An 8,244-nucleotide genomic window follows, 5' to 3' on the forward strand; every position below is an offset into this window, starting at 1 on the left:
TTTCAATCGACGAAACTACCGATTGTGAGGGACGATATGTAACGAATTTAATTGTCGGTACCTACATTAGAAATAGATCGACCAAGTCAAACATTTTTACTTCATTCCGAGGCTTTGGAAAAAGCAAACCATAGCACAATTGCTCAACTTACATATTTTTAAACAACATTTTAAGTGCATATTTAAATACTATTTAAAAATAAATACATATTTTATAACATATTACAGCATTATCCTACATAGCATAAAAATATTGTAGATATATCAAAATAATATTCCCATTAAAATATATATATCTGTTAAATATATCAATTATCTCCCTATAAAAATTGTTAATATCTCTTGTATATTGTATGTATGTCTTATGAACCAAAATTGTTTATATATTGTTTATTTGAAATATTTTATTTCAGCAATATATTTACTGTTGTATTATGTAGATATCATAAATCAAATATTCATTTAATAAGTAAATTGCAATATCCCCTGGATATCTTAACTTTTATATTAGATACATATCTATTGGATATTACTACACTCTCAGTTTGGTATCTATTAATATCTTAGGAATATTATTCTTATATCATTTGAATCTAAATAATATTTATCATACAAATATATAGAATATATAGTTTAAAACTTATCTTAGGAATATTCTATTCAAACAATTTTTGAAATATTTGAAGTTATATATATATCAGGAATATCAAAAATATATATAATATTGAACATCAATTGTCATTTATCACATTAACAATTAATGGATATACAAAATTGAATATCTCAGAATCTACATGATCTAGATATCAACTGAATATTAATATCGTATATTTGCTATGTGGGTATATAACCAGCATTTAAATTTATCAAATGTTCGTTCAGCGTGGCTTCCAATTATAACACAACATCACTTACCCAACCTATATGAACCACAAAATAATTTATTCGACCAAAGTTAACTATCGTAAAATAGTTTTACAATCATTATTAGCAAGTATGGATACCATTTAATGTGTTAGTGAATTGTCGAATAAAATTAATGTACTACATATCTATAGATGCAATTTATTGGTTGAATAAATCTGTAAGCTTAATAAAACCACATACAGTCAAAAAATGTTTCATAAAAGCCGGGTTTAATTTAGTTTTGAACCAGCCAACAGATGCCATTAACGATAACGATAACGATTTTAAATTGCTATGTTCTACAATAAATTAAAAAGTAGATGGTGATGAATATGTTAACATCGAGAAGAATTTGTGTGCTAATGATAATGATATTCCTCTATTACACTCCAACAATGAATTTTAATTTTAATTTTATGTATTAATTAAATATTTATTTTTAGAAAAGGAAACTATTTGAGAAATAAAAAATATTAAATTATTTGATTATTTTTTTTAAGTTTTTTTGTTTTGATTTTCTGCAAAACGTGTCATTTCCGGAAATGATACGTTTTGAAAAAAATATGGTTATAGTTCGTTTTGTAAGTTTTTTTTCAAAACGTATTATTTCCATTATTTTAATTTTGTATAGATTTTATAAAGATATTATAACCATTTTTTTCTATACTTGACATCAAAACGTAGCAGTTTGAATATTCTTTAGATATACAATAAGCACATGGAAAATATTTATTTATATCAAACTCAATAAAACAATAAAACAACCTTGTAACATTTAAAATTTAGTATATGATTATAGATGGTTCTTCGTGAGATCATACTTAATATATAATAATACACGATACTAAAAAAATGTAAATATAATAATACATATACCTACAAGTATCAAAAATGTATATCATATGTATTATAATATTATAATACGATGAGAGTTCCATTTTCCTTTATAACTGCATTAGAATATTATTTACTTTCACCTCAAGATTAATATTAAGATTAATATTAAGATTAAATATTAAATTTAACCATCCAATTTACAACGTTGTAATAAACTACAAACAAAATAATATAATAAAAGGAAATTATTAACCTAGCAAGGCTTGTTCAACATTTATATAACTATATGAATACATGTATAGACACCAATTATTAACATTTAATCAACATTGGTAGTAAGTAGGTATTTAAAGTATTTATAAAAGGTTATTTTTTAAATTAAATATAAGCATTTTTAGATTCTGAGCGGAACGAGGGAGCTATTGTTTTTACAATGGTGATTATTTTTATTTTTTTTTTTTATTTTTATATCCTGTATACAAAATTTCTTCCAGAAGGAGTGTTTCGATTTCAACATATAGTACCTTATCTTTTAGAAAATTGGATCAAGATGGTACTTTAGAGAGGTCATTTTTCGATTTTCTTAATAGTTATTTAAAGCCACGGGAAAAACCACCGGAAAATTACCAAAAAACGCTAAAAATGGGATTTTAATTTGTAACGCTTTGTTTATCACCATTTAAACGAATAAAAAATTATCATATTTTAATATTAATTAAACTTTCATGATAAAATAAATAATAACAAAATATAAAATATCCAGACTGACAAACCGTCCCCGCTCAGAATCGTTTTTCTTATACGATGATATTATATCATTGAATTCAAATATAATACAACCATTATACGCAATGACCCACCTGTAATCTACTGTACAGCAGAGCGACATCCACTTACCTGCTTTTTTTTTTCTATTCAACTAATTTTTATACAGTATTTGAAAAACCTAAAAAAATATAAGCTAAATTAATTTTTCATACTTACTAAACGTACTTAACTTAAAATGTATTTAAGAAATATATCGGTGCTGTGTGGGAATAATTATTATACGTACACCCTTTAGATTGATGAAATAAAATCACTAATCAACGTTAAACAACACCAGAACGCGTAAGCACGTGTACATCTATATTACATATTTTATTACTTAAACAAACATTAATTATTTTATACCGTTTAACACGTGCACTATAGTAGTAGAGCTCGTCATGGCATCTCACTCCAGAAGAACCATAGTCATGGGTCATTGACTTCACTGTTCATAATATATTTTTAGGTATTATACCGTCTTATATCCCTTGCCTTCCATTTTTCTATAATTACTACTTTCCATTGTCCATTTATCTTTTAGTAGTTTTATTCTATTACATAGGCTTGTATAGGTATAGAAATGATTAATGACGATTACACGTCATGAACTTAAAACTTCAGAAAACAGTTTCGATTAAACATTTTTGTTAAAGTATTTGAATTTTAAGAGGACTGGCATTTTCATTTACAAAAACAACCTCACTTAACGACAAATCGCTCCGAAGTGAGTTTAGGGAAATAACACCAATTGGTAATTAATTATAGGTATGAAAATGAAAATAATAAATAATATTTTCATGAAACCTAGGAGCTTATGAAAAAAAATGCAATTCCTATAACTTATAGTGGTTTAGGTGTCTACTTTGGTATTTTAATTATAAAAAAAAAAAAATAGCAAAATTAATTAAGTACCTGACGCAGTGTGCCGCAGTTAAAACGACTCGTGAATGTATTGATGAACCACCACAAACGAAAACATTTTCAGTTGTGATGCCAGTCTCGTCATTTACATCTGTTTTCAAAATAGCGACCATCCATGGAAATTGATCAAAATGTGTGTTTGAGTTGTCTGCTAATATAAAACGAAAAACGAAAAATTTACTTATTTTATTTGAAAAATCAATCTTTGCAGTGTTGTTTAAATTTTAAATAAATGGTAAAACTACCTTCGCAAATCATAATACGGGGTCGTGTATTACCAACCAGAATTTATGGTGTTTGGTGGTGAAATACCAATGCCACAACTACGAACATTGTTATTGACATATTCATTTATGCAGCATACTTTATTGCTGCTGCAACTGCCTGCGCTAGATATGTAAATAAAAAGTAGAAACATTATTATGATATTTTATAAGCTGAAATGTGGCCTGAATTAACCAATTGCGCTGTCATCTTAATAATATAGTAAGCTATTCGTAGTACCAAAAGCAGCGGCTATGAAATAAAATGTACCTCCGGGCTCCGGTCTAAGAACCCAAAAATCCGCAATGACAAGCTCGACACAAGCCAAAGTTGGTTGAACTTGGCTCCCCGTTAGTACCCTCTCCATCCCACGACCAAGGTCACGCCACTGCGCGCCGGTACCTATACCCCTTTTTTCACATATCCTACACGATTTATTTCACCATCCTGGTATTTCTTCCATTGTACAATTCTTTATCAGATTATACATTAATTGTAGATTAAGATTAAACGTTTGGAGTTTTTGAACGATATAGTTCTACATTTAATATCTATTAACCGTGGCACACAGGTACCTAGGATTTTGGCGCTTACGTACGATATGCTTTTGTACGATACGACTTTTTTTTTCTCATCTCATTTTGACGCGTATGTCTTCCACCGACTAGTGATGGGCATTATTGAATAATAACTATCGAATTATTCGATAGTCTTGCCAAATTAGTTATCTGAATAATCGATTATGATTATTCGATTTATGATAAAATTAAAACAGAACTTTTAAGAGCTAACTGGCTAACTGTAGCCGACCTATTTTTTTTAATATGATATAATTTGAAATTTAAAACAAATTGTAAGTTGTAACTAAGACATGGAAGTTATAGAAGATAAAAAAATCAAAATATGCAATATTTAATGCAAATTATAATTTATAAGATACTTATGAAAAGGTGTATAATTTGAGGAATAACAGTTAAAAATATATAAATAAATAAATATAATTACTTAATAATTATATAGCTCTTAAATTTGAGATTCTTGAGAAAATACAAATTGTACTTTAGTGCTTTTCTACTGAACAATACTTTAACCCTTTAAGAACTTATTTTGCATTTTCTTACTACTATAATCAATTTTACACATAGAACAGTGTAGCCAACACCCATATATGCGTATTTTTGTTTCATAGAATATAAGAAAAAATACGTTTTTGTTATTATCAATATTCTTTCTGATAAAATTTAAATAATAAATACCAAAAACAATTCCAAAAATTGATCTTGACAAAATTCTGAGGAAAAAACTAAAAAGCTTTTAACTAAAATTGGCTATCTTAATTTTTTATCCGATTAAATCGGGGTATGAAGGGGTTAAAAACAATAATACGACTGAAATAACTAGTATTCAAATTATAGATAATATTCAAATATTTATTAAATAGTATTGATTATTCGAATAATTATTCGATAGTATCGATTAACCGAACAATTATTCAATTGTTTTGATTATTCAGTCATGTATAGTATTATGCATATTTATGCGAATAATTATTCGATAGTTTTGATTATTCAGTCGTGTAAAATATTATTCGATAGTCTATATGAATAATCGAATAATAATCGATAGTACAAATTATCCGTTACCGCCCATCACTACCACCGACACGTATGTACTAGAGATGAGCAGAAGTGACTATTTTCTACTACCGACTATTAGTCGATTTTCATCGTGAACTACCGACTATTATTCGACTAATATTTTTACTGCCAACTATAATATACGAACTGTTGAAATTAGTCGACTAAAAATGTATTCTACTAATTATTTGAACCAACTTAAAATAACACACGAAATTAGTCGACTAATTGTTTAAACCAACTAATAAGAATATGTACATGAAGTTAGTTGACCAATTCTAATAAGTCATTTTGTGTGTTGAGCATTTCATAACATGTGATTTTTTTTATACTACCATTATTATGTATATAATCATTTATTTTGAAGTGAAAATGTTATACCTATATTTAATAACGTATGAAAAAAAAAATAAGTGGAATAAAAAATTAGCCATCGAAAATAAGTCGGACAGTAAAAATTAGTCGAATAAAAAAAATAGTCGACTAATTATAATTATGAGTTACACGGTACTGCCGACTTGGTCAGTTACTCCAGCCCATCCCTTAGGTACGACTATACGATAATATGCCCGTAATCGTTACGCTTACCTAGAGGTTACGTTGACGGTATCGTTGGACCAACACAGGTTGAACGGCACGCACTTAAGCTGGATTCACAGCTGCGTCGTGTGTCGTGTCGTGTCGTGTCGTGTCGATCAAATCGTACTGTGATTGGATATTACTTTTTTGGTATCTTGTAATAACCAAGTTGCAACCGAGTATGCCAAGAATTGATTACTGCTCAACTCTTAAACCATATCGGTTACCAGTCGTAACCATATAGTAACCAAGCCCTCGCACGACACGACACGCGGCGTAGCTGTAAATGCGCCTTTACAATGCTGGCCGTCGCGGTCGGTCGTGACGGTCGCGTCGCCGCCGGACTTGGGAGCGGCGATGGTCGAGCGGACGGCGGCCAAGGCGATGATCGTATGCGGCGACGACTTATGGAGGCAGTTCGGCGACGGCCACGTGGCGATAACGAAGACATAAACGACGACGATTGTTAGTCGCGTAAAAATAACTCACACGGCCGCGGCGTGCGGCTGCGACGGTCGGGGAATCTGAAAAGGGCAGGCGATGACCGTCGGGTGAAAAACAAGCGAAACGCTTCTGGCCAAAGGTCGACAGGACGACGTGAAAACGGCGGTGGACCTTTGCGCGCTCGCACTGCCTCGTCGCGGTATTATATTCGATATAGCCACTCGATCGAAAAACAACTGCCTTTGCGAAGCCGATCGCGTTTCGTTATTGTTGCTCATTAGCAGGGCTCGGAAGTTGTAGCAAATGCATATTTTTCTTGGTTCGTCCTAGAACATCCAAAGTAAGATACAAATAATATGTATCACACTTCTCTGATGTCATACACAAAATTTTTATTTGCTATTTTTTGCATGTTTACTGTTCTTATTGCTATTTTGCTAATTTAGGATTTATAGTGCTACTTTTCGGCATATTTTCTTGATATACATAATATAATATACCTTCATATTATACAAAATATAGGAAATTATCACATTATATGTTGAAAATAATGATTAATTTGGTTAGGAAATAGGAAATAAATAGATCTTATAAGTACACTTTTACAAACATATTTAATTAATTTAATATATATTTTGTTAACGGTTTATAATTCAACTAGTCCAGACAGTCCCTGATGTCTATGAGCCCAACAATTTTATAAAATTGTATAATTACATTTAAATTTTTAAAATAAATTTAATTTTTTCAATTTAAACGCACATTTTTTGATTTTTTGTGCTATTTATAGCGCATATTTTGGAGTTTTTAAGTGCATATTTAAGAGCTAAAGAGTAACATTTTTAGTGCTACAACTTCCGAGCTCTGCTCATCAGGTAGGTACCTACCTATTTTCGATTGCCATACGAGTTACGCGAGATTCACCATCTCCGATCTAGGTCCTGCGCAAAAATAATAATGTTATACCCATTAATACTGTAGGTAACTACTGCGCAGGGTTATTATACGCATTCCGCGAAAATACTAACTGACCGTATTGCTTATAAGTATTAGATAAGTTAATACTTTATAACATTAATAATTACTAATTAGTGTGCGCACTGATTAATCGTCATTTAAACTCGTACGTTTAATCGGAGAACTATCATCGTGATATTTTAAAATTGCGTTGCTTAAGAATCATATACATCACGGTAAACCTATGGTTTCCAGTAATAGGTATTACCTATCAGACATAATATTCTGTTAATATTATGACTTATGAGCACCGACCAGACCTGCGAATTTAATGCAGTGAAAACCCTTGAAAAATGCACTTAAATTTATTTAAGTTAATTCTCATATTTATATTGATATTGGTATTAATGTACAAAAATATATTTATTTAATAAAAAAAAAAAAATTATAAAATGTTGATTGAATTTTTATTATTATTTTGAAATGGATTGATTCTTTAAAAATTCTATTCGCCTTTACCTAACCCGTATACAGCTTGTGTAAAATACAAATTAATGTGTAATATACAGCATATTGTGTAAAAAAAATATGCTTTCGAATATGTTAATATACGGAATTCGATTAAAAATACGAGAAAAATGAACTGAATAGTCAAAAATCAAAGCAGCTTTTCACAATCGGCTAACAAATATGTTATCTGGCACTAATTCATGGTCCGGCTTATGCGAGGTTATGGCCCAACTGCATAATCCGCGGTTTAGGGTACACCAGTCCGGTCTTCGCTTGCAAACCTTTATGTTTCCACTTGCATACTTTAATATTAATAATATTTCATATACAATCGATAAACAATTGTTAACGAACCAACAGTGTTCTTACACACTAGGCG

Source organism: Acyrthosiphon pisum, chromosome X (genome assembly GCF_005508785.2).
Source record: "Acyrthosiphon pisum isolate AL4f chromosome X, pea_aphid_22Mar2018_4r6ur, whole genome shotgun sequence".
In the NCBI taxonomy this organism is placed as follows: domain Eukaryota; kingdom Metazoa; phylum Arthropoda; class Insecta; order Hemiptera; family Aphididae; genus Acyrthosiphon; species Acyrthosiphon pisum.